Raw genomic sequence first — 27,909 nt, forward strand, 5'->3', positions numbered from 1 at the left:
AGGCGTGGCCAAATTATGGTTTTCTTTCCAGCCTCCTCTCTTGCAAAGATACTTTGGACACTTAAAATGGCATTTGTAAAAAATATTTAGCACCAAACTATTGCATTATTCAGATAGGGTTCCTGTTGACGCAGTTGCTTCTCATACTGAAGTCTCTCACTGTCCATTTCCCCTATTTTTAGTCACAATTCATTAATTTCTTGCATCAACCCCTCTGTGTCTCTGAATCTATCTTCATAGTTTAGTTGATCCTTTATGTATTTGAGTGTTTAATTCCTGGTTTTAGCATTGTTATCGGTCCATAATGTTTCAGGACAGACTTGCAATAAGTTAAATACTAAATAAATAAACAAGTTTGTTTAGTTAGGAAATAATTCTTCTCAGGGCTGGGCAATGAGGGAAGTGTACTTGTTTTATCTCATGTACAATGGAAGCCACTCAGTGGTAAGTACATTTTGTTTCTGTTTCATTTCTATTAAAGTATGACTGTTGTAAACCCTCCTTGTCTTTTGCGGTAGCAGTAGCTGCTCATTAAAATCAGTTTATAACTTGCTGCTTGCAATTGATTTGTAAAAGCACTAATTGCCTCAGGTATAAATGCCCAATTTACAGTACCTGACATCAGAAAAATAACTACCAGTCCCCCAAGATCAGTTATTGGCTGCCCTAGCAGGCTGTTAAGTCACATGCCAAGCACCTAATAACCCCAAGGGTATATGGCCGGAGAACAGTTGAAACAACCGCCCCTTTTTCCTGTGTATTGCTTTACACAGTGGCAGTAATTCACTAAATTGCTAGAGCAGCTGTGTTTACAGACCTGTTTCCATAACCAACATAGTGTATACAAAGTCAGGGAAATCTGGGTTAAAAAAAACCTCAAGGAGAGCATGGCCTAGAGAAGGTACCAAGGGCCAGAAAGAGAAGTCCAGAGGGCCACATTTGGCCCCAGGGCTTGAGGTTCCCCACCCCTTGGGTAGAAAAGTAATAAATAATTTGATAACCATCTTTGTGAAAGAAATGGGTGCTCAGAGCAGAGTGCCCTGTAAGGTCACATGGTCAGGTGGACTGTGATGGGTCTGTAATCTTATTAGTGTGAGGTATTCATGATATCCCATTCAACTCATTTTTCTTCTTGCTCACCTTTGTTTCAACCTCATCAGGAGACCAGCACAGGTGCCTGTTCCTAGGTACCAATTTCTGGGTCTTCTACATCAGTACAGAGTTCCAGCAGTGATGTTCTCTTGCGGAAGCAATTTAGTTGAGAGATGCCTATTCCAGCTCTGCAGGATTTCTGCTGCAGTTATTAATACCCAAAGGGCTGTTTTAAGTGTGGCTCTATTAGAGGCTTGCGCTAGAGTTCAGCAACCAGCAATTCTTTTTATTCGGTCTCTGGCTATGCTTTGATATAAGACTTGTGAGAAGAGACTATTTTCCTCATAAACTTTGCAGTTTGTTCTAATAATCACTGTTTTGAAGTATTACTTCTCATCCCATTGTTGATATGTATGCATTATGGATGGCATTGTTGTCAAACATTCAGAATGACAATGAAAAACGCAAGTGAAAAGAAAAGTTGTAGTTGTCTTTTTCAAAGCTGTCTTGAACTGCCTAATTAGTGAATGAGCAACCAAGAACAGTTAAAAATCTCTACATAAAAAATTACAGATGGATTCTCTGCAATAAATGACTGTTTGTCCATATGTGTGTTTACATATGTATGTATGTATCTTCAATGGTGGGAAAAAGAGGAGTCAAAATGAAAGGGGGGGGGGGGAGAGACCCAACAAAAGCAAGGAAGTTCTGAGCTAAGAGAGAATCCTGGTTGCCAAAACCAATTCCCCTTACTCAACCAAGCCATGCACACCCTTAGTCTAGGAATGGCTGTTTACCCAGTCACAGGGTGGGGGGCTGTTCCAGCGCATCATGGCAGAATCTCATCCCCAAGGAGCAACGCTGGGGCTAGGTGGCCAGCGGTTGGGGAATCCCTGGGCTAGCTACTTGGATTGGCCCCAATTCCTTTGTCATACTGTAGTTTTAGAGGGAACAGGGCAAGAACTGAGCACCTTTGAACCATTTGTCTTGTAAGATGGGGCTTTAGCTGTTAGCCTCCGATTTAAGCTATTTTTATGATCCCAAATTATAGAATCAGATTCCTACCAATATAGGCTACCCAGTTCACTCTACTTTACATGTAACTTTTGAAGTGCCATTCAATTTCTCATGTCTTGTAATGACTCCTCATCAAATGCTTTGTTTTGCAATCCAAGCAATTTCACAACTGTGACTAAAGGAGATGGATCAACTTCAACTAAAAGATAGCCATGATCAAAGACTGATAACAGCACTTATTTATTAATAAAGTTCATAATAAAGAATGCTCTGTGGGAACTTGCCAAAGAGATGTTTTCTAGGTCAAGTTATTACATGTGCTAAGCACCGCGAAGCTATTATAATTTACCTACACTTAAATAGAAGGGCAGTGAGTGAGTACATCATATAGAGTTTGGGGCCCCAAGTCAATGTGTCTTTGTATAATTCTTGGAGCATTTGGGCTGATTCATATGTTTAAAGGTAGGCCCATATTTCACCGTCTTGTGGAATCAAGATTTTAGAAAGCTGATGGAAGGGAAGATGAAACAGTAATAAGCTCTGTGTGAAAGTGTGTCTGTGTGTCTGTGTGGATAAAAACTGATAGATGTGCCATCAGCTCAAAATGTAGATCTTCTTGGTGACAGTTGCTATGTGAAATGTTATGAGATAGAAATTATTGTCATAATTAATAATAGGTAAAAGTTTTCCCTTTGATGTGCTATATTCCATATTCCTTAATTAAGAGGTTGTGCCTGTGTTTATTACTGTAACTTTCTATTTTCTCTTATTGGTTCAGTTGCCACCCAGAATCCAAACTCCCACCAGACTTAGGCAAAACTATTAATACTTCAGTTTAGAAATCTTAAATTTTAAATCCTTTACACATGGAAGCATACAATATAGACATCCACGGCTTTAATCTGAATACACAAACACATACACAAATAATAGTACAGTGGGCCTGCCACTTATGCAAGGGTTCAGTTCTGGGGGTCCATGCACAACAGCAAAATCATGAAAAGCTAGGAAGCCCCTGGAACCACCCCCTGCATGACCACCCCTACTTGTCCAGAGCAGGCCAAGCCCTCTGCCTCATTTACCAGGTCATGCAAGCAGCTTTCCCTCATGTGACCTTCTCAGAGCCCAGAAAGCAAGGCAGAGGAACTAACAAGCTTTCTCTGTGATGGGTTTTCCCTGCTCTCCATTCATTCATTTTTCAGTCATAACCACCTAAGTAAATTACACGTAAGTGGCAGGCCCACTGTATTTGGCATTCCTACCCAACTAGGAATAATGAAATACTGTGCGATAGTAATACAATAGTAATAGTAATCAAAAGAGTTACTTATTAAGTAACTTGGACAGTTTGAAAATAAAAGTTAAAAAACTGACAAAAATGTCACTTTAAAAGACTGTGGACATACAATATTACTTGGAAAAGAATGCTCACCAGCTGTTTTGAACAGCAAAGCACACTTTATATTCACTATAGGGAGGCACAAAAATAGCCTCCCAATGGACAAGGATCTTAGTCTAGGCTTGCCATATGTCAGGAAAATTCCTGACATGTCCTAGTTTTGGGCAACACTATCTTATTTGTGACCATAAAGTTGATGGATTGCTATGTATGTTTTTAAATTCTAGTTCACAATACTGGATATTCTCAATTGTCCACTATAGATCCAAAGCTATAGATCCACCAATTCATTGGGTACTTGTAAACCATTACAATCAGGTTATTTGTGAACTCTCTGTAGTCCTAGTAACCTTCAAAAGCGATAAGAAATTAAGGTTTGATCCTGGCTTGTTCTTACTAACCTTAGTTGAAATTAAGCACAGTTCCCTGGATTTGAGTAACATGGGAAATGGTGGTTAGCTTAAAAGCGAAAGCTCCTCTTCTGACATAAAAAAGAAAAAGAAAGCAGATGGGAGAGTGCATATGTAGATTTGTTCACAGAGGAGGAAACCATGGTTTCCTACTAATTTTGAAGCAGGTCAAAGCCACTAAAACAGAAATGAATATTCCTAAGGGTTCCAGTATATGACTTCCAGTACACGACTTAACAACCTCAACTTTCCTCTGAGCAAAGTTCAGACAGAAAATTTGCTGCACACCAAAAGATCTCCACTCAACCTTCTACATAGTTTTCACTTTGTGGGTCTATCAAGGCCAATTGATCAATATCAAATGAGGTCATTTTCACCAAATAATAAGGTAATTACTTTATCAGCATGCCCCTATTGATGAATTCTGCATTCCTTTATACTTGATCTTGACAGTTATTTCACACATCATAGTTGCCTTTGTCATAAGATAAATGTAATTACTGGAATAGCCCCAACATTTTAAAAATAAGCTTCACTTGCAGGTTTTTAGCAGTGCCACTCATCCTGTCAGATTGTGTGGTTTGAAGTGCTATGAAGTCATGTTTAGAACTGAGGCCCTATAGAAGAGATTTTATCACATTCCACAAAACAGATGGTCAGGACACTAGAGCACTGCACCAGAGCACTTTGTGGGTGGAATTGGTATTATCTCGAGTGGTAGAGCCATAGGATTGCCAATAACCCCTATAAACCAAGTATTTTAGGGCAGATTGACAAAAGGAGGTTTGGTTGTCTCGTTCAATATGTATGCAAGTAATTAGGAAAGTGAGCAACAAAATCAGTTGTTATTTCAGCAAACTGATAGCACCCACTGCCATATCTCTAGCAACCCTGGCACAGTGAAATTGATATAGAGACCTGATGAGGGTGTAATGTGGATGTGGGTTAGCAAGTGTCACTCAACACAGACAGCACATGAATAACACTGGTGAGTAAGAAAAGACAATCTGAGGTATATATAGTGTTTGCTAGAGATTATCATATTGTTATAGAAAATTTTAGGGGTAGAATTTAGGGGGTGTCAAAGCTAATTTCCTTAGAGGAAATAGAAGACCCAAGTGTGTAATAGGGCATTACCCACTAATAATCTTCTGTTCTTAGCACATGTAAAAGCTATTTAAGCAGGCACACTTCCTAGGTTGCGTATTGGACACTGAAGTCCTAGTCCAAATCCCTTTGTGAGATGACCACCTGGGGGATTAGCCATGAGGAGTTCAAAGCACCAAAGGAAATGGGTTTTAGAATACAAATGAATGGAATCCTCCCTGCCTTTCTCTGTATATAAAAAGGGTTTAGTTTAGTGAAGAGGGTTGGCAGTGAAGTAACCAGGAAGCAAAGAGGAACAGTTAGGTTGTGATGTGCCCTGCACATCAAAAGAGGTTGCACAGAAAGGATGCTGATGCTGCTACTATGGAGTAAGCTAGAACGTTTTTGGGTGTTGCTGCTGTGAGCCCCTCCATTGAAAGCTTCTGGTTATATATGTGTAAATAAAACATATATCAAAAAGACACTAAGGCCTTCTATAGTCTCCATTGTGCCTTATTGTCCTGACGGAAACACAAACCTGGTTAAATGCCAAACAGCAGGAATTTTGTACACTGCTCAGCAGAGATTGGGGGGGGGGTATACCAACATCAATATACACACCAGGCACCAGAAGAAACAGAGACTTGCTTTTTGGGTGCACTACAAAGAATGCTCTCCAATAACGTAGTCACCTCTTCTAGAAGCAGATAGCCCCACAGGCTGTGATGTTGTTATCCTGATACGAAAAGTGGTATGGAATATGGCTGTATATATATATTAGCTAATTTTAATCTGCAGGCCTAAGTGCATCAGATCTACTTATAAGCTTACTTACAGTCAGGTTTAAGAAGCTCCTCCACTCATCTGCCAGTGAGCCTATTTCTTTTTGCCCTGTTATCTTCCTTGCCCTGACTGCTCATTCAGCACCTATTAGTTTCCATCAGCTACTGCTTCCATGTGTTCTGCCATGCCATCTCCTATCCAAAAGGTTTTTAAAGTCTAATAATACCCCTCCCATCTGGCTGGGTTTCCCCAGCCACTCTGGATAGCTCCCAACAGAGGTCTAAAAACAGAATAAAACTTCAAACATTAAAAACTCCCCTAAATAGTTGCAGAACAGTCAAGAAAATCTATAGTTGGTCTCACACTTGATTAGTTTTCTTTCTGATGACTGAAATTGAAGCTGTTTTTGACCAGGACCAGATTATTGAGCAGGCTGCTGAACAGTTTGATCTAATGATCAGCGTGTTGGACTAGGACCTGCGAAACCAGGATTAAAATCCTCACTTGGCCGTGAAGCTCACCTTGGGCCTGTTACTGTCTCTCAGCCTAGCCTATCTCACAGGACTGTTATGGGGATTAAACGAGGAGGGGGAGAATGTATCTACAAACCAAATGTCTGGTGGAAGATGGAAGGCAGAAGATGAATTTCCTTCAGAGGTACAAGTCAAATAGGGCCTTGCTCCACTTAAATGTTGAACACCTGCCTCTATCGCCCACCTCCCCTGCCACCCCCCCAACAACCTAGCATATTAATGGGTGAAAACAGTGGATGTGGCAACAGGTTCTCTCCAGTTTTGCAGGGAAATATCAATTCCAACAGCAGAGGTAACTACCACCACAAGTTCCAGAATCCCCCTGGCAGGATAATTGTGTCAATTTCCACAAGCCAAAAAGCCCTCAGACTTGGCACATTTTCAGTGAGACAGCCATTTCCCCAGATGTGTTATTTTTCTATCTATAGGTCCTTTTTATGTGAAACACCTTTGCCCCATTTGTCCTTGTTAAGTAGTGCAGTCCCAGAAAGGCTCTCTCGTGTTTGTTTTTCTTCAGAAGATGCAGATCAGCTTGTAGAAATTATAGGAAACAAATGGTGCTTAGACTGCACAGGCAGCGGAAGATTCATGTTCTCTCCGTAAGAAATAGTTATACAGCCATTGCACAGATATATGGGTATACTGTGCTTACATGTTGTGAGAATAACCCCCTTTGCCCTGATCTGTGGATCAAGTTGCTAATGCTTTGTTCGTAAGGATTTGAACATAAGAGGCGGGGGACCCTGAACTGTTTAAATCTATCACTAGAGGATAAAGTATCTACCAAAGTATTAATATTAAAATGATTATGGGAGTGTTATCAAGAGTGCCTTTATCTTCTGATTGCAAACAATAGCTGCCTGAAGGAGAGTGATACCCTCGAGTATTGTGGGATGAAAACCAACTGCAGCTTTAGAGCCACATAAAGTCTACTTGTGGCTTCAAAAATCAGAAGAAAATTTCTTGAAACCACAATTATGAACAGTTAGAGAGTAAATGAATCTATTTTTCATCACCTTGGGCGGTGAAGGGAAAGCATTTGAGAGTTATATTGATAAGAGAAAGAGAGAAGATATTCAAACACATTTAATGTTTGTTTAATTGATTAAGCTAGATTTGGAGCATTTGAGACTTCATAAAGGAGATTTTTTTTTTGCATAAATATTCAAATATATGCAACAGCGCCAGAAGATTAGTCTCTGTTGTATGCTGTAGCCTGAAAGTATCCAAAGTTCCTCTCTAAATTTTTAAAATTTTATCTAATTTTTAATCTATTTAAACTAGATTAACTAATTAATCTGATTTTCTAATACATTGCCCTTCAATATAAATATTCCCAGGGCAGCTTACAAATTGGTTACCACTGGGTGGGTTTACTACAATCAAGACAAGGGGCTGTTAGCTCTAGTCAAGCACCCTATAATGCCAACCCATGCAAAAAAGGAAAGAAAGAAGAACTCGTCAGGTATCTCAGACTGATGCAAGACATAACAGCAACAGATCTGTTTCTTTAACTGCTGTTACACCCAGTTCACATATCTTTAGATGCAAAACACATTGAGGATTGGGATCCCAGTTTCAGCAGTGGAAATGGCACACTAGTGGAATACCCCTAAACCCTCTCTGCCTTGTGGTAGGTGCTGCCTGTTGGTGAATGCAAGAGGGTTAACCTGATGTTCACAATAGCCCCCCTCCCCCTGTTGTTGATCCTTTGGACCCATCACTCAGGCACATTTTATGCAGCCAGGCTCACTTGTAAATCAGAGGTCGACTGAGAGAAAAGTATCTTTGTAGAAGCTGGGGTGGGGTGTAGCCATGGGTAGGGGAGGAAGGGTTCTTTACCCCTATTCTGGTACCCCTTTTGTTCTTGGGGGAAAAACCAGACTCCTCATTACCCCTTTTCAGTGTGACTGGGACAGACTCCTATTTGAAAGGCAAGTCCAACACCATCATATTTCGTAGCCAATGCATCATGGCACATGTAAATAAATTATCTGTGCGCGCGCTGGAGGAAGTGAGTTGAGTAACATTATGTGATTAAGAGTGGGGGGTTAATTGTGATTCCTAGAAATAATCATTAGTGTGATATGGGGGCCTATTCAAAACCAACTCTTGCCCTGCAACCTTTGACATAACTCCCCAATACTCATGTTTTTAATAGTCATGTTCTGTAACTTACACTGCTAATTGCCTAAGCATGTACAACTGAAACAACTGCATTTGCTTCTCAGTTTATCAATGCTCCCACTTCCTTCCTATGTTTCCAGTGTTTAATTTCAGACTGTAAGCTCCTCAGGGCAAGGAGCTGCCTTCCTGCACACTTAGGGTGCTATATAAATAATAATAAAGAATAAGTTGAAGGGCATTGGTAAAGTGAGTTTGTGGAAAAGAAAGCAGATAACACAATGCTTTTCCAGTTTCAAGACTTTATCCCACCTCTCTGGTGGCAGTCCACTGAATAGTTCTGCCAAAAAAATAGAAACAAAACAAAACAATGCACCATTTTTAATCCATGCATCTGAGCTAGTTGACATATGAATACCTGGTGGGATGAAGCAGTTTTGACCCAAGCTTTCAGCTCGGTACTTTGTCATCTCCCTTGTTGCACATGGTCTAGAATTTCTGTTGGCATAGTCAAGACCTTGTGTTGTGTAGTTTAAGAGTAAGATGAGGGGGACCCTAACCCTATATTCCTACAATGCTTTCTGTGTGGCTTTCAGCCTAACCTAATTTTTAGAATGGTTGTGAAATAAATTTGGGACCTTTAAAATTTATATGCTGACTTGAATTCTTTGGAGAAAGAAGAGGATAAATACGTATATAGTAATTGGAGGTCATGGTTTGATAACATCATTTCTGTGTTGTTTCTTCTTCTTTTTTAAAAAAATAATATTAAATTTCTCAACATTAAATATTCCAAATTATACACAATCAAACAATCCAAATATTATGCCAAATTATTTTTTTGAGGAATCTTCCCATGTTCCGAGTTTGGGAATACATGTTTCAGTGCCCTTATTTTCTTCAAAGAACCAAAGTTCGTTCACATCAAGCCATTTCTTAAGTTCAAGAAATAAGAAACAGAGAAGATAGGGGTTTTCCAAAAACTGGAAGAGAATTCCCATCACCAGTTTGGATAAATTGATGCTTTTTAAAAAGGGGACGGGGTTTTCATAGTAAAGTTAAGTGCAAGTGAATATTTATTTATCTACTGCCTTACATTTAAAAAGTTACATTTTGGGAGGCTTCCCCACAAAAAGAGGAATCAGTAGAATATTTTAGATTTTATTAGTAAATAAAGATGTAAGTACATGAACATGCTGCAGAACGTATTTTAACTACAGTAACATTCACTTTAGTGGAGCTGGGAGAGATGCTTAATTCTTCAATTTTCAGTGGTTCATACTCTAAAGATTTTTTATCTTACTTTGTTACCTGAATATTCCCAACTTTGACCATATCTCTTTTAATGCTGCTTTGTTTCTGGATTTTAATTTTAGAATAATCCTGTTACCACAGTACCCTAGTCATGAGCAATTGTTGCTGTGTCTGTTTCTCTGGTACTTTGAATGAATGGCTGTATGTTCATAAAAAATCATTTCTTCTAGAGTCTCTCTATAAAAATACCCCTTAGAGAGGACCTATCATTAATCTTGAGCCCAGAAACTATCGGCAAGGGTGGCAAAATGGATCATTGAAAAAGTGCCCTAAAGACAGTAATAGAATCATTTGTCTCTCTTTCATTAGTGCGCCTCTCTCTCTCTCTCTCTCTCTCACACACACACACACACACACAATCAAATTGGGACTACAGCGAAGAAGGTTATGCAGTGAAGTTCATACAGTTGGAGCTAGAAAATGTAAATGTCTTTAATAATTCTCAGATAAATAACCCTGAATATATTGCCTTTAAGTGCTTCATTTATTTCAACGAAATACTTCTCAAAGAAGTGCTCCAGTGTCAGGCCATAGAGAGCACTTTATAAAGGGATATTAATTATATCCTGAAACTTACAAGTGTCATTGGATAAGAGTCCTGCTGTATAAAATACCAATATACCATTTTACTCCATGACTAATTTCAGCTAGTCCAAATCCTGAATTTCCAGCTGAGAACTGGAATTATTTAGCAATTATTTAGCGGAGCATAAATATTTAGAGACAGTTTGTACTAACAAATCTTGTCTCTAGGAGCCAGGCCCACAGCAATATTCGCAGTGCAAGTTTCCCTCATATAAATCAAGCCTCTAACTTCACACCTTCCTTATTTCATCTTTACAATTTTTTGCAGGCTACCCACGCTTGAATATTTATGTGCCACTGAGTCTAAGGTTCTGTGCAATGCCAGCACTTTGGTATATAAAGTAGGCTACTTAGTGACCTGTGAAATAATCTATAGAACATGTTTTGATAGTGGAGACGTGTGTGTGTGTGTGTGTGTGTGTGTGTGTGTGTGTGTGTGTGTTTTAATGTCAGTCCCAACCTGATCCCATAGCTGTTATACTGGCAATTAAATCAACAGAACAGAATGCTAGGACAGCATTGTCACTACAGTGTCACCACGAAAGCTAGATGAGACATGGCATGATCCAGCCCAGGTCATGATGGATTCTTACAAAATAATTGGTGGGTGGGGAGGAGATTTAAAGCACAATATGGATGGGCGGAAACTGTGAGCTAATGCCTTCCCTCTACCACATACACACGCTAAGACACACACATGTTTTTATGTCATCATTCTTCTGGTAGGGGTTATTTCTGGTCACATCATCCTGGTCATCATCCTGGTCACAGAATAAAATTGGTTTTACTTTCAGGGGGAAATTTGCATCTCCAGGAGGGACTAGGAAATACAGTGGCTGAGACGCAGTACGGCAAGGGGGCAAGAAAGGGCAATACATAACTCACCTATGCTCCCTTCTAAAGAACTTTTGCTGTAAGTTAACATCATCAGTACCCTAGAGTCTGTCAAGACTGGCCCATATGGGCAGGGGTACCTTTACCTTTACCTTTAACATCACCAGTGGTACATACTTGGGGTAGTATTCAACCAGGTTTCGCTCAGAGTTGTTGGCATCTGTCTGTCTCAAGAGACAATGGAGTGCACTTCCAGGGATGAAACCGAACCACTGGAGAATCACAGAGCCCGCTGTGGCAGCGAAGACTGGTAACTTTTACTTGCTGCCTCCCGCCTTGTTTTGCTGCATTAGCAATACATTTGCCACCAGCTTGGTTGCAGGAGTTGCTGGAAGGAGGCACACAATATGCCACCCACACTGGATTTGTGTAGGGTTTATTCCTTAGCCTTTTCCTTCCCCAAAGATGTCCCACAAGGCAGCGGGTACAGATTTTTCCTCGGGGTTTACTCCCAAAGACTTTTTTACAAATGAGTAAAGCTACAAGGCAGAGGAAGTTTAGGATCAGTTTTCCTTCTCCTATATGAGCTACCTTCCCAGGTTGACAAGCCCCATCTGCCCCTCACTTCCCTCTACAGCACATGCAGTAGCTGCCTTCTTGACTGTTGGACCCACTATCGGTCTCCTCTGTTCAATCTGCTGGAACCTGTCCTCACATACAGGGGAAGTCACTAACTCAACAGGAGTTTAGACCCATCGGCTACCCTCCCCTGGTTTAGCCTGTCAGTCGAAGCCATTTCCCAGGGTGTGGCCGTTTTATGCTGACAGCTTATAGGAGCTACAGGTGAGAGCTGAGTGCAGGTTGGGGACCAAAGGTGGTCAAATTACCATAGAAGGAGCACAACATGTTCCCTAACTGAGGTACTTCCCCTTCACTAACACCCCATAACACCCTCACTCAGAGTAGACCCACTGAAATCAATTGATCTACTTTGAGTCAAACTTAGTTGGATACTACTTGGAACTCCATGTAGTTTTCATGATTGTGCGAGGAAGAGGCCAGGTATGTACACTCCATCCCAGGAACTGCTGCTCTTCCCGGACAGGAGGGAAAATAATGCCTTATGGAGCAGGGAAGCAGTATAAAATCTTCCACTAATGCATTAGTAATTTTGCATTGTCTTTTTCCTATCCATGTTAATGGAATTGTGACCCCTGTCTTCTAATTCAGCAGATGTGCTTCATCAGTGCATACATATTAAATTTTTAACCTGCCTTTCAAGGAACTCTGAGGTTCTCCTCCCCCCTTCAATCTTCTTAACAACAACCCTATGAGGTAGGTAAGGCAGAGAGAGAGAGAGAGAGACCCAAGATCACCCATTAAACTTCATGGCTAAAGTGGGCTTTGACACCAGATACCCCCCATTCCAGTCTGACACTAACCACTACAACACACTGGTTCTCCACATGCAAGCTAAACTGCATATGGCAAAACTGTGCGGACTCTACAGTTTCAGAGTGGGGGTTTCATGCTCTCACTGCTTAATACACCCAAATAAGAGTGCAGGAAACAGACATGTGGTTGTTCTCTGTGACAAATTCTTAATGGGATGGGTTTGCAGCCGAGTAAGGTAAAGGTAAAGGTACCCCTGCCCCTACGGGCCAGTCGTGTCCGACTCTGGGGTTGCGCACCCATCTCACTAAAGAGGCCGGGGGCCAGCGCTGTCCGGAGACACTTCCGGGTCATGTGGCCAGCGTGACGAAGCTGCTCTGGCGAGCCTGCACCAGCGCAGCACACGGAAACGCCGTTTACCTTCCCGCTAGAAAGCGGTACCTATTTATCTACTTGCACTTAAGGGTGCTTTCGAACTGCTAGGTGGGCAGGAGCTGGGACCGAACGACGGGAGCTCACCCCGCCACAGGGATTCGAACCGCCGACCATGCGATCGGCAAGTCCTAGGCGCTGAGGTTTTACCCACAGCGCCACCCGCAGCTGAGAAGTTAAGCACAATAACAGGACTGGTTTGTCCCAATGGCATTATAACCCTTGGGATGAAAAAAGTTCCCCACCCTTGCTACAGCCTATATAATGTGACTGTGTAACACTCTGAAACTTCACCTTGGGGACTAAAAAAAAAAAGGAAACCAATAATAAAATGCATTTGTTTATTGCTGATGATAAAGCTGTGATAGGTCAATTATTTGTGCATGCCACTGCATTTGACAAAATGGTGTATCTGGTGTAATTCTCAGGCATAAGTTGAAAACTGTGCTAGAATGAGAAACATCTTAAATCTTTATTAGATGGCGATATTAAAGCTTCACTGATACAGAAATATCTTCCATCTGGGTCCCTCTTTCGTTGTTGTTATTGTTGCTGTGAAATGTCTATTTCCCAAAGGAATATGGCCCATTTTAACCTGCTGTGGGACAGAACACCTGTTCCACATATCACTTCATATGTATAATGTACAGCTCCACCATTATCATGCAAAGCAGTCAGGGCAAGTGAAATGACGGCTTCATGGGACGTGCAAGATTTAAAAGCAGCCACAGTTCATTCATTGGTATATCTAGCAGAGAGATTCCTACCCACCCACCCCCAAATCACTATCTTTCAGCCTGCTAGGAAACTTGTGGAAGCTCTGCTCTCTCCTGTCCCTCCTAATAAAAGGGGTGGGGTGCAATAAAAAATAAGCTTCCTCCTACTGTTACAGATTCACTTCTGCCTTATTAGAAATCTGCTTGCAAAGCCAGTCTGTGACATGAGCCAACTGTATCTTGGCTGCCAGTTACATATGATAATGTATGGTCCCAAAGTGGATAGATGGCTGTAATTCACTTGAGGGACTCTGCTTATGTCATAAAGCGCTTGAGCAGTTTATGAACAGCAACAGAACCTTAAGAGTGAATTACAGCCCTGCATTCACTCCTAGGACATCTGTTGTTGTTGTGTTCAATACAGAGTGTATGGATTTTTAAAAATAAATTAGAAGGGGAAAAATCCTCCTTCACCAAGTCTTCAGTTTCCGAAAATGTTGTGCTTTGCTTTAATAAAAAAAATCTTCATCTGGAAGTTGCACCTGTTTGGCGGTTCTGGGACAGGTAGATAGTCCAAACCTCTTAAAGGAACATGTCTCCATTCCTGAGGGCGGGGAAGGGTCTGTATCTGTAACAAAGTGCTGCTGTTTCATAAGAAAAGTAAAATTAATGATGGTGTTATCCTGCCAGCTAGGGCTGAATAAAACAGTAGGCTAATTGTGAACTATGTAATGGTCCCAAGCCACCTTTGTGTTGAGCATATTTTGTCAGATGCCTTACAGGGCAAGGATTATGTACCCTCCAGATAATGTCCATATAATGAGCTTACACTATAGTATTAAATGAACACATCAGTCCTGGAAATCAGCCCGGGGGTACAGTTTTGCACGAGAACTAGACTTCTCAGGCTGTTACTATCACAACCCACCACTATTCATTGAAAGAACCCACTGCAATGAAATTGGTTAAAACCAGTGTAGGTGTCCTTGGGGATGTTAACAAAAAAACAACCTCAGCAGCTGCCACTTCTACCACAACATAGTGGGGAGGAGGGGGTTAGGTACACCTGTAAAAATTTGTTATTCACCTATTTGGGATTCCTTTCCTTTGTAGAAAATAAAACCTTTAATGAACAGCATGCCTTGTTTTTTCTCTCTCTGCTAGATTTGCATAATATTTCAATTTATGGTGGCCAGCCATGCACTGCCAAAAAAGGGGAAATGCATCACCACACCACTGACTGGTCCTTTCCAGATGCATTTGCCTGGCTGGCATGTTATTTATTTATTTTATTTACAAATTGTATATACCACTTCATTATTCACATTTCAAAAGTGTGTACATAAAAACAATAGACGTAAAATGAGCCGTTAAAATAATAACTTTTATCATAAAAAGATTTTAGTTTTTATGCTGGCTGGAACAAGACAGTCTTACTCGTGCACCTGAAGTTCATCAAGGAAGGAGCCCACTAAACTATTAGGAGGTTTGGAGCAAGGTGCCACCAGTAAACTGATGGTAGCCAACTCTCTTTCTCTGTAACATCTGAACTGGGAATGGTTAAAAAGGCCCTGGACTGGTGTCTGGATGCAGTGGTGGGCTGGGTGAGGGCTAACAAACTGAATATGAATCCTGGCAAGACCAAGGCTCTGTGGGTGAGTGGCTCCCAGGTCTGGGAAGTCAGTAAGTTGCCTGCCCCAGATGGAGTTTCTCTCTCCCTGAATGTGAAGGTGCACAGTTTGGAGGTGCTCCAGGATTCAGTTGTATCACTAGTGATGCATTCAGCACCAGATGGTGAGGGAGTTTGTTAGGGAACATAAAGTGGTGTGTGAATGGCTGTGTCAGTAAGAGCAGAATCTATTAACTTTATCAGAGGGACCATCTATTAAATAATCATGTACTTGCATTAGGCTGGCTGCAGGACCCAATGCTTCCACCATTGCCTTCTCAAACAGAAAGGCAGCAGCAGGATGATGTCTCCCCTTTATCACTACAGAGTGACAAACAGCAGCTCTGCCTAGTGAGAGAAGACGTGAGATAAAATGCGGAACCAACATGCCTCAGGGAGGCATGGGACTTCAGAATGTGAGTTATCATAGCATCTAATCTCCCTTAATCCAGTGCTAATGTGCTTGTGTGGCTATCAGGGTTTAATGTCACAAATTGTAAATGGGCCACTGTTTTTTGGAACAGGAATGAAAGGCAAACCATCTTTTTCATATTCAGCCGTGAAGGACTATTCATGGTCTATGATTATAGAGGACCTGACTTGGCTTGCATTATAATGTAAATCCATACTTAGTTGCTCCTTTCAGTTAAAGCCCCAGCTAGTTTATTTTCTGCTCTACCATAAATACTCTAGAAGACTTTCACCCTGAATTTTTGGTTTACTCTACTTTTTTCATGAAAAACAATTTTAGAATAACGTATTCTCCTTTCTTGAAAATAATTTCAGGTTAAGAGAAGAATTTTGGTTTATGAGTTCTAGTTATGAGATTTACTGATCACCACTCTGATTTCCATATAAAAAGGTAAAGGTACCCCTGCCCGTACGGGCCAGTCGTGGGCGACTCTAGGGTTGTGCGCCCATCTCACTTAAGAGGCTGGGGGCCAGCGCTGTCCGCAGACTCTTCCGGGTCACGTGGCCAGCGTGACAAGCTGCATCTGGCGAGCCAGCGCAGCACACGGAAACGCTGTTGACCTTCCCGCTAGTAAGCGGTCCCTATTTATCTACTTGCACCCGGGGGTGCTTTCGAACTGCTAGGTTGGCAGGCGCTGGGACCGAGCAACAGGAGCGCACCCCGCCGTGGGGATTCGAACCGCCAACCTGACGATCGGCAAATCCTAGGCGCTGAGGTTTTACCCACAGCGCCACCCACATCCCACTGATTTCCATATACAGTATGCTTTAATCTGGGTTAGACAGAATAGCCTACATTAGTAACATATGGAGACAATGAGGCTAATAGATGTAATATGCAGAGGGGGCATAAGACTGAGGACAGAGGCAAGTAGTATGCTAAGTGTCTGTCCCACTATGAGGCAAATCAGCAAAAACAAGGAGTGGGTTTGATGAGTAAACACAAATAGGGCCTCACTTTGCAGCAAGTTGGTTCTGATTCAAGAAATCAATTAAATAATTAGAATTTACAACCAACAACACCCCCCCCCATGGCTTCAATGTTTCTGGAAATTTTACACCTCTGTACCTTAGTTACATCCATTAATTTCAGTAGGTCTATTCTGAGTAAAATTTAGTTGAATACAGTCTATTGGATACAACCCTATTCCCCATTGTACTTTGTGGCCCTTACTTCTGAGTAGAAATGTATAGGATTGAACTGTTAGATTTAAAAGCATATATCTTAATAACAATTGGAACATCACCAATCCTAGCTTTGTTGTTTCTCCTCAGTTGCAAAGGAAGGGGATTAGAGTGGGTACATGCAGGTGAAATTATAAGTGAGCACAATATGTGAGACTGTATAACATAGAATCATAGAATCATAGTTGGAAGAGACCACAAGGGCCATCGAGTCCAACCCCCTGCCAAGCAGGAAACACCATCAGAGGACTCCTGACATATGGTTGTCAAGCCTCTGCTTAAAGACCTCCAAAGAAGGAGACTCCACCACACTCCTTGGCAGCAAATTCCACTGTCGAACAGCTCTTACTGCCAGGAAGTTCTTCCTAATGTTTAGGTGGAATCTTCTTTCTTGTAGTTTGGATCCATTGCTCCGTGTCTGCTTCTCTGGAGCAGCAGAAAACAACCTTTCTCCCTCCTCTATGTGACATCCTTTTATATATTTGAACATGGCTATCATATCACCCCTTAACCTTCTCTTCTCCAGGCTAAACATGCCCAGCTCCCTTAGCCGTTCCTCATAAGGCATCGTTTCCAGGCCTTTGACCATTTTGGACATGTTTACAACCTGAATGGATTTGTATGTGCCTTAATGATATTGAAACCTAGATTCCCCCCCCCCCATTGAACTCTTGTGAGTTTTCATCATTGATGTTTTGTCTCTGCACCAAGCTCAAAGGCCTATCCTCATAACACCTTCCAAAGTGAAAGCAAGTGAACAGCCAAATAATTCAAATATCTTTATCTCATGGTGGAGCTCTCCCCAGTCACACCACAGGCATTAGAAACTCTTTGACTAGCACATATAGTCTCTACATCATAAATTGTGCTATGACCCTTCAAGCAGCAGGTTAGCTGTTTTTTCGTGATGTACCATACCCTTGCAGATTTGATCATCCTCAATCATGGAGCATTTCCAATGTTGCTGTAACACTCAGAGCCATAGTAGCTCAATAATCTGACTTTGTGTTAAAGATCAGCAGCTTGATTCAGCAACCACTGAGACTGGAACACTATATTCCCACTGCAGTTAATAGACTACTTTTAATCATGAGTATCAGCTCAGTCCTGTGACCAGCAGATAAATGCTTATGATGATGCATATCAACATCTGCACATCATTGCAAAACATTATGTTCTGTCAGAGTTACAGCATTATTGTGCTGGCTTCATAGGCAATTACGCACCAATGTTTAGCACCTGAATTCCAGTAAGTTTTCTGGCATATTTAAGTTTCTGGAGTTAGTTGAAAACCATTGCAACCACACATACAGCTTGCACCACATTCAGATAAACTGGCCAAACAACTCTTTACAACAAGGCTGAAGACTATATCACCCAGCTGACACTACCACTTAGCTGACAAGAGGCAAGTTATGTGAAACCTGAACCTACAACCAATTAGAACCAAGCAAACTGTGTGAATGAACCCCTTGGCTATCATATCCCTTAGTAGGTTAATAGAATCCTGAGTATGGGATTAATGCAAAAAAGTCACCTTGATTCTTTTGTTTTTCCTTTGTTCTAATCTAGCATTTCATTATTCTTACCCTCTAAAATTCAATAAAGCCTCAAGGTCTATGTGCCAGATCAGAACTTATTAAAATACCACCTTCAGTGTTTTTCAGACCTTCCAAATATCAAAGCAAGTGTTGAATTAAACATTCCTGAAAGGGAATGCTTCAAAGTACTGTTTAATATGTTTAGGGTTGCCCTATCTATCAGATTGGCTAATCTAACTAAATCTAGCAGGATAGGGGGAGAAATCCACTTGGCGCCATGAACTACTGGAGAACACTTTCCCCTTTCTGACTACTAAGCTTGCTGTTTAATTATACAAATATTTGTGGGTTTGGCTACGGTGAGTACTAATTTGTTATTCTAGCAAAAAGCTTCAAATTGTTTGGAGCGTGCTGGGAAAATAGTCACTGCCTTTACGCGCATGACACGCTAAGCTCAAGAAAAACCACTGTGCTACTGAGGGACCTTACAAGTAGGTGCTTGTAAAGAAAATAAGTTAAATTCCCAGTAGTATGCTGAAAATCACAGCTTGCAAAGACCTGCCTAGTGGGCACTGAGCAAACATGCTCACTTGCATATTGTTTTTCAAGTTGTCACTAGTTAACATTTCTTATTTTTCTAGTAAATGATGTTCATAACGTATGTATTTTTCTTACCTTTAATAGAAGAACGTGGATCTAGTTCCTTGACATCTGCTGTTGATAGTGTCGTAGTTGATATGTCTTCGGTCTAAACCAGAGTCGGGGAACCTCTTGTCTTCCAGATACTTTTGGACTATAACTCCAATCATTGTTATGCGTTGTTTAGAAGTGCAGTGCAATGTTGAAACTCATAAGTTTGCACCAAGCAGAGGTAGCCTGGCAGGCAACAGCCATTCAGAGCCTAACTTGTCTCTCTTGACTTTGGCTATCTGCCTTACAACTATATTTTGATCAGTGCTAGAGACAAATCTGAGCAACTGCTAATTCTTATTACTTTAACATGTGAAGGAACAACTATTGTAGCTACCACTAAATAGGCCCTTCTTAATTTGCCTTGTCAGTGGTTACCACAGCAAGAGCTATAGAGATGTTAACAAGTGAAGACCTGAGAGGATGTGTTTCACCTGGCACCAAAAATGTGTAAATGGAGGCACCTGGGAGAGATAGGAGAGCATTTTGCAGGTGGAGGGACCTCTGAAAACAACCTTTCTGCCTCACCACAATCTGGAACAATATACTGTAGTTGTGCAATTGCCCTTGATTTGCCAGCATCGCTCCCATGCTTTCTTTGCCAAAAAGCAAGTAGCTAATTCACTTGATGTCCACTTTCTTTGAGATGTGTCCTGCATTATTGAGATTCAATTTCATGTTGGGCAACTGGGATTGGGCTCTGGTATGTTCAGGGCAGGACTATGGGATAGAGGTCCAGGGCCCCATGCCACAGAATGAGCAGGACAGACCCCAAATGCAGCAGAGCCAGCTCACAAACCTAAAATCTAAAATGACCTCACTTGCACCACTGATAGGGAATGTGGCGGAACTGAGCCCAAACACAATGTAGGAAGGAAACCAGTGGGCAACTTCATAAAATGGAGGGGGGGGGGGGACTGCTATTATTAGTTGTTGAATTTCTATACCGCCCTATACCCGGAGGTCTCAGGGTGGTTCACAGAACAAAATCAAAATATAAAACCACAAAGTATATAGTCTAAATAAAAACAACAACCCAATAACACCTCCCCACACACACAAAACACCACATTTTTAAAGGGCATAAGATGTCAATCAAATCAACCAAAGGATTTATTATTTCACAAAAGGGGAAGGAAAGGAGCAACATGGGTAATTCAAAAAGATTTACGGTGAGTCCCTAAACTAAAGTAAAAAAGTGGGGGGAGGAATGTGTGTTGTAATTTATTTCTCTATAGGGTCTCTCAGAGCTGTCTCTGGCTACACAGTCCTGGGCTGGGGCGCAGCTTGTAGGCCTCAGTCTCTGTCGCTCTCTGACTGTGGAGCTGCTACTGTTAAATTAACACTATATGGGGATGGGGACAAGAGAAAATTGCTGTCATATCCTGCACTGTCTCTGTTTGTGCTTCTTTTTATTCACTCTCTCTATAGTCTCTTTTTCTCTCCCCGGAGCTTCACCTATCCCCTCCCTGAAGCTCTTCAACCAATTTACCTCAGGATTTCCTCAGAACTCCCTCGCAATCTCCTCAGAAACCACCTTTCAGCTCCCTACCACAACCTAAGTGCACCCCCCCCACACACACACAAAGGATGCTCTCCGGGCCTCCCACTGGGTGTTGCACTTTTACAAGACAGCACGTTATTCCGCGGGGTTTCAACATTTTGATTCTTCCTTCTTTCACCTGCTCCCTTTCCTCTGTTGGAATCTGTTCTGAGGGAGAGTTGAATGGACATTGTGGTAGGTGTCTTCACAGGCAAAGGCACGAAAGTGTCAGAGACTCCCTTCTGCCAATTAGGATCTTTTGATTTCTGCCAAATCCCACCCCCAACTGCAGCCCCCTGTGCCACAAGCCATAGAGTCGCTCCAGGAAGTCCCCTAACCCATAGGAGTGCTTTTCAAGGCACACAGGACTGTAGTGGAAACAAGATGCAATGCCTCCTTGAGTGAGAGCAACTCCACTCACAGCTTTCTGCATACTATTGAACAGCTGAGTGATGAACTGGGGAGTCCAGTATAAATGGAAAGTATTTGGGATGGGGGATTCCCCCATTCCCTGGAACCTGCTTTCGGTTTCGTCATCCCGCAGACCTGGCCCGGAACCAGTTTTGCTTGTGAGGATTTATGAGGCCATTTTTCCAAAGTCTCTAAGCACTTTTTTGAGCTAATTTACTCTCCCCCACTCACTCCCCACCCTATAAACCCATCATCAAATTCTTCAGTGGTGCTTGCTGCTTCTAATTTGCTTATTTTGATGAACAGAAAAATGCAAAACAGCCAGCAGCTTCTCATTTGCCCAAAAAGGAAAGCAGAGGAAGTCTGTACAACAAACACACAGGAAGGGTGGCTAATGATATAGGAGCATCACATACGCGGCAATATGGGAGCATTCTTCTCTTGATGCATGAGAGACTTTAGCACGTGCATTGGATTAATGGATGGGAGACAAAGAAAAGGGCCTTGAATTAACCACAAAAGCAATCTATGGATGGCAAGTATCTCTATAAAGTGAATATATAGCATATTAATCATAAAGCAAGCAGCTGAATGCATGTAAATTAGAAAAAAAGGCTTGTATATAGGATACAGGGCATGCAGAGTATGTCAAAGGATGCCTGAATTTCTGCGGGATTTGCATACAGAGGGTGAAAAATATTGCTTCTTTTTTTAAGAAAAACAAAGTAGTTCAAATAAGCAGGTCTTTATAGTAATTTAAAGTAGAATGGAAACCAATTTTTGATCATATACACGATGATAAAGAATATCGCAATATGCTTTGTCTTGATTCCAGTCTTCTGACCTTAATCATAAAGAATATGTTTTATTCCCAGATGTTATTACCATTGTTCTATTGGGGTGGGGGGGATATTTCACAAAATGTCTGTTTCACTCTGCTGTCCATTGCCTGCTATCATAGATATTTGTCTGAGCAAATATCTCAAACATTCAGTTATGTTCTGCCTTCTCCAAGAAGTGGGAAGGTCGTCATCTACCATGTAAATTGCCTTTGTAAGAAAGGGCACTGGGACATTACCTTTGGAATAATCTCTTCTCTTACAAATGCAGAGGTTGTCCAGGCGTTCTTGGAGCACAGAAGCTCTGCTAATCCTAAAGCAACATCAGACCAACACGCCAAAATTCCTGGCAAATTCAATAGCCAATAGAAAATTACTCTGTTTGACAGGATGCAAACAGAACGTGTACGGTGAGCATTCTTATGTCCATTTGTTTCTTTGACCTCTACTAGATTAGGGTGTTTTAAAACAGAATATTACGCTGTACAGCCTCTATCCAGAGTATATTGCCATTTTTCACATCCTCGTTCCATTTGGAAGCTATCAAACTTCTTTTTTTAAAAAAAGTCCTTTGTTGTCATCGTCATTGTAAATACATTTTTTGTATTTTGCCAAAGTTTCTTTGCTTCACCCCACTGCCCACAGTCTGCCATCATGGCTACTGGTCTGGAACAAAGCTCTCAAACATACTGAAAACTGGCAAGAGGAACTATGCAAAGCAGAACAAAACAGTAAACCAGCCATTAAGCAGAGAGTGGGGGAAAACAAAATAATGTTGAAAATCTTGGGAGAATAATATTTACTTCGGGCAGACTCTTTCTTAAACTCATGAAGCTTCTTTATCTTAAGGGTTAGATGTGCAGGGTTTGGTTTATGAGAGACCTATGATTAAATCCTGGCTCAGCCGTGAAATGCATTGTCTGGCCTTGAGTATATCTACAGTTGCCATATTTCAAAAAGTAAAATTCCTGACACCCCCAAAGTTGCTGAGCTTTGGAGTTGTTTCCACTGTTTTTCCCATTGTGTTACATCTGGGTTTCCCCTGACATTTTGCCGATTCGGCAACATTCCCCCCAACGCCATTTTTACACCCCAAAAACAAGACATGTCAGGAATTTTCCTGGTGTATGGCAAGCCTAGTATATCACTCTTTCCCCCAACCAGCTCAGAGGGTGGCTGCAATACAGTATAATTTAAGGATTTATTGAAAGCCATGCATATCATTCTTAGTACAGCTGAAAAGAAGACTGCATTTATACTTAATGTCCAAGGGTGCAAGAAACCTTGGGATTGAATTATATAGAAGTTGTATTTCCCCCCATTATACCCCCTACTAGAAGCAACATTTTAAATCACTTGCCTTGTGTCAGATACTCATATTCACCCTAATCTTGAATTGTTCAGAATATGCTTAGATGGGCAAATGTATATTACATTCACTAATAACAGGCAAAACAGATAAACAGCCTTACACCTCACATTACATATTCAATTTCCCTAGGCATTCCATATCTTTAGAGACAACACCTATTGCTTATTAGATTTATCTGAGTGGGTCTGTCCTGCATTGGACATTCTGGCCTATTGGCTAAGACAGACTGTTGCTTTCGTAATGTTGAAACCTAAGAAGAATTGCATTTATAAATGTGGAACTGGAGCTGCCTCGGATTAATGGCCTTCCACAGCTGAGTTGGAGTTACTTGCCAGAAGTTTTCTTCTGGCCTGGAAGATTTCTGTTCTAGAACCATGACATGAAATTGGATCCAACTGATCATGATAAAAATTGTCCTTCCAACATTCCACTGACAATTCTTTAAAACATCAGAGCCTTTAATAAGTGGTGCGATCTGCACAGGTATGGCTCTACACCTACTCTAACTATAATCCATGCCAACTTGGGCCAGTGCAAAGCTGGAGAAGCAGGTGTGACTATTACTGCAATAAGCGGATCTGGAGTCTAACCTTTCCTACACATGTACTGCCAATCTAATTAATGTCAGCTTATAAATATACTTTGCTTAATATATGTTCCCAGTATTGACTAATACGTACATTTATACTAATAAATCTTGCTGTCACAAGATGAACAATTTGTTTTATTATTTTCTGCATCTGCGAGATGATATCAGGTCACACTAGGTACTCATACTTTAGGGATCAGGGTTACCATCCTGCCTGTTGTAATGATGGAGAGCTTTGTTCTTTAGGTATGACACCACAAAAGTGGGTGTCCCTGTTAGTCACTGATAACTTGCATCTTTATGTCCACATCTGTTATTATGATCAGGAGGACAAACCAGATCTTTCAAATTAATTTCATTCATTGGTTGTGCAGCATCCTTGGGTGGCATTTTCTGGAACGGCCAATTTGACTCCTCTCTGGCGCCTTCTAGAGGCATCAAAGTGCCATTTCATTGGTATGATGTCTGCTATCAATACAGTTGAACTTCTGAACCGTGAAGCTAAGAAGAGACTTCAGCGTGTTTTATATTACCTAGGATATAAGTGAGATATAGGACCTAAATCCACAGGTTTTTGGACTAGGTTTGTGGTGTGTGTGTACTCACCACATACTACCATTCCTATTCCTTTCTCCATGGATAGAAATAGAACTTCTCTACATAATAATTAAGTGCATTCCAGATGAAAATAACAAAAGGTCCTAAGGTAGCAGTGCAGAATGAGACAAGCTCGTCACTGACTTTGTGGCTTCTGCACAACATCAAGGCTGAGCTTATACAGCCCACTTCTATAGTTAACACCTGTGTAACGTTCAATAAACCAGTCCCACAAGTCTCATTTGGTATCTCCAAAGTGTCGTCTGTTACGTTCCTGTCAATGATGGAGCACATAATTCATTTAGAGGGGCAGGTTGAAGTGTTCATGAATGACAAATTAAGATTTACTCCTAACATCCCTGATGAGGTCTTGTTGCATTTTCGAGGTTTATAGATCTGTTTCACGGGAATGTTCTTGATAAAGTTGCATTTGTGGGTTGTTTATTCAATGAACAAAGTAATCCATTATGTATTTGTATCTGGTTTAGACATGAATTGAGATCAGGAACTTGTAAGAAATTATTCCTAATTTTTGCACAAGTCGGAACAAAACCTACCCACTCAGGGAGGGGAAATCTGTTTCGTATCAGACTGCATGGAATGTGGCCCTATGTACTTAAAAGGTTTCCAAACATAAATGTTTGACAGCTCATACAAAGGCAAGAAAATCTCTAGTAAAACTTAATAAAGATAAAATAAGATATAACCCACACATAGAGTTAACCAAACAATGTTGCTATTCCATATCTCTCCATCGGCCCAAAGTAATCTAACAAGCTTATAGACTTTCTAACAGCTTTCCTGCTCTATTTTCTACTTCAAGACTGAGATATAGTTATAGCCACTTAATTTTGTATGATTCACAAAGTGATATAAAAACTACTTAAGCCAGCATACAGGTGCTTTAATCAGAGAGATTCTTTTTGGCTTTGGTGAGTATTCCAGATTCCTGTAAGGATCCATGACAGAAACTCTTCCACCACTGCTCTACCACCATTGCTCTATAATTTGGATTCTCTGTCTCACTTGCAAGGCTGGTGATCTTTTAACTGGTCTGGAGCAATTTTGCTAAAGTAGCTGAGTAGCTGAATACCCACAAAAGCAGAGTAAAGAAACTGAGCAGAATCAGATGTTGTACCAGCCAGGAATTTTACAGCCATTCTTGGTGACCTATCCTTTCTTAGAGCATTACCAAAGTCCTTGTAAGTGGAGCTCAGTGATGAGAATACATGCATAAATGCTTTCTGATCTGGACTTCCACTCAGACTTCTTCTTGCCAAGCCTATCTATAGATCAAGTCACACACAAAGGAACAGCCAGTTACAAATCATTTCAGTTCAGATTATCACAGGGCCTCACCCTGGACTATAATACGTGGCATTCCACATCTGCAACAGATGCCACACTTCTGAATGTTCTCCATTGCAACAGCCACCTTGGCTGGATCTAGACACATCAAGAAATGTTTCCATTTAAAGCACTGTAAATTTAAACAGGGAAAACTGGTAGAGAAAAACAGGACACCACATCGCCATCTGGTGGCACAATGTTATATTGCATATACAAAGCATATAAATCCCCTTTTCTTTACCAGTCTAGCTGAGTCCCTTGACTCCAGTACCCTTCACGTCACAGCAGTGAAAGTATGTGGAAGCCAAGACATTTTGTTTTTGGATTTTAATATCTCTGTTATGTTGGTCTGATGTATACATATGCACACACACATTTAATATATCATGTATGAAAATATAGAGTTGCTCCATTGATTCCCACTGCTGACATTCTGGGCAAGTGGGGGGAAATGTGGCACCTTTGGATATGTTAATTGAAATGATCCCGGTTAAGTTTCATTTCATGGATCAATAAAATCCTAGAGAATGGTGTTTTGAAACAAGGCAATTATGAGTTGTCTTCTTATTGCACTGTATACACACATAAGAAATATTCACTATGTGAAACTTACATAGTTAAAGTAGTATTGTGACTTTCGCTTGACACTGTCACATTAAAAGCAAACATAAGAACTGGGCTTTTAGGAGTTGCTGGTTTGTTAATAGTTCACCTCTTGCTAAACAGCTTTTTCTGGGCATTGCAGCGGATTGAGGAAAACTGCAGTAGATTGTGGTTAAGAACTGGACCAATAGAGCAGAAAAGGTCCTTGATTGTCATGTATTTGCTAACAAAATCTTCATAAAATGCCGGATTTTCAAGAACAGATTGTAAAACTCCTGCTTTCCCGACTTGGGAATACTGTAATGCACAACCACAACACTGGACTTAGAGAGACTTTGTTTTGGAGCAAAATCAACCCAGAGATAAATCTTTCCCTTTCAGGAGCTAAGCTTCTGATCTGTATCTTGAGCTACTTGCTAAATTTGTTTTTGCTGCTAACAAAATTCTCTTACTTACTCTTTCCTCTTCCAGAGAGTTGCCACATTCTGATGGTCATGACATTTCTCCAGCCTAAATGAAGTACAGACATGACTGTTCAACTTTTATGTCCTTTAGAATGACGAGGTGTAAAACACAGGGTGGAAAGGTGAACTAACCAACCTGGCATTTGCTTGGCTTGTTCACCTTCAGCATTTTAACCTTGTGTCTTGACTGAGGAAATTTGTCCTTCTCTGATGGAATTATAGTGTGGCCAATATAAACACAATGGCCAGCACCAATTCCCAGATGTTTTCAGTGTGGATGCTTCATGCCAGCTGCTTGTTCAATCAGCTTCGACTGAACGCTGCCCTGTGGTAAACTCATTGTAGACAATCTTCTTTCCTGCAGTGAAGTGATGGTTTAACATCCTCCTAAATTATCCTCCCCCTCTCTTGCTCTGACTGTTGGAAGCAATGCTAAAAGATACTTGGAGACTGTAGTTTATGTGTGAAGCAGACAGATTGCATCTCTAACATCTAACACGCAATAACAACAATAAAGCAGCCTGACGTGTGTTTTTCTGTGTAAACAGTTTCTTCTGAACATGGAGCCAGTGAAATGTTTTGAGATGTTCGACTTTTATTACCGTATTTATCATCTCTTTTGTAACATTTCCTCATGGAGCCACATTTGTGTATTTTACATTGTCTGGAGAAATAAAAAGTGTTTAAACATAAAATACTGATATGATAGGCATTTTATGAGAGGCCCCCCCCCCCGGCAGTTTGTGCACACGGACAAGTCGTGCTGGGACAATTTTTAAATGATGTGAGTAGGAGTTCTGTAAATATCTCTGTTCCAAAACTTAGTGGGAAAAGTGGGGCCTGGAGCTAAAATAACAGTGAGAGGGAA

At 41.0% G+C, this 27,909-nt stretch overlaps 1 long non-coding RNA gene across 4 annotated transcripts; it reads left to right on the forward strand.

Annotated features, from left to right (window-relative positions):
• The first annotated feature begins 2,432 nt into the window (after positions 1-2,432).
• On the forward strand, positions 2,433-27,736 carry LOC310660491. 4 transcript variants are annotated; one of them, XR_014503427.1, is made up of 4 exons: positions 2,555-2,571; positions 15,714-15,802; positions 22,340-22,476; positions 27,049-27,736. It is a non-coding gene; the product is annotated as an uncharacterized lncRNA (long non-coding RNA). The 4 variants fall into 4 exon arrangements; XR_014503426.1 differs by lacking the exon at positions 15,714-15,802 and having other exon boundaries at positions 2,433-2,571; XR_014503428.1 differs by lacking the exon at positions 2,555-2,571 and having other exon boundaries at positions 15,570-15,802.
• Positions 27,737-27,909: the final 173 nt, after the last annotated feature.

The sequence above is a fragment of the Podarcis tiliguerta genome (genome assembly GCF_965153285.1).
Source record: "Podarcis tiliguerta genome assembly, chromosome: 12".
NCBI lineage: Eukaryota > Metazoa > Chordata > Lepidosauria > Squamata > Lacertidae > Podarcis > Podarcis tiliguerta.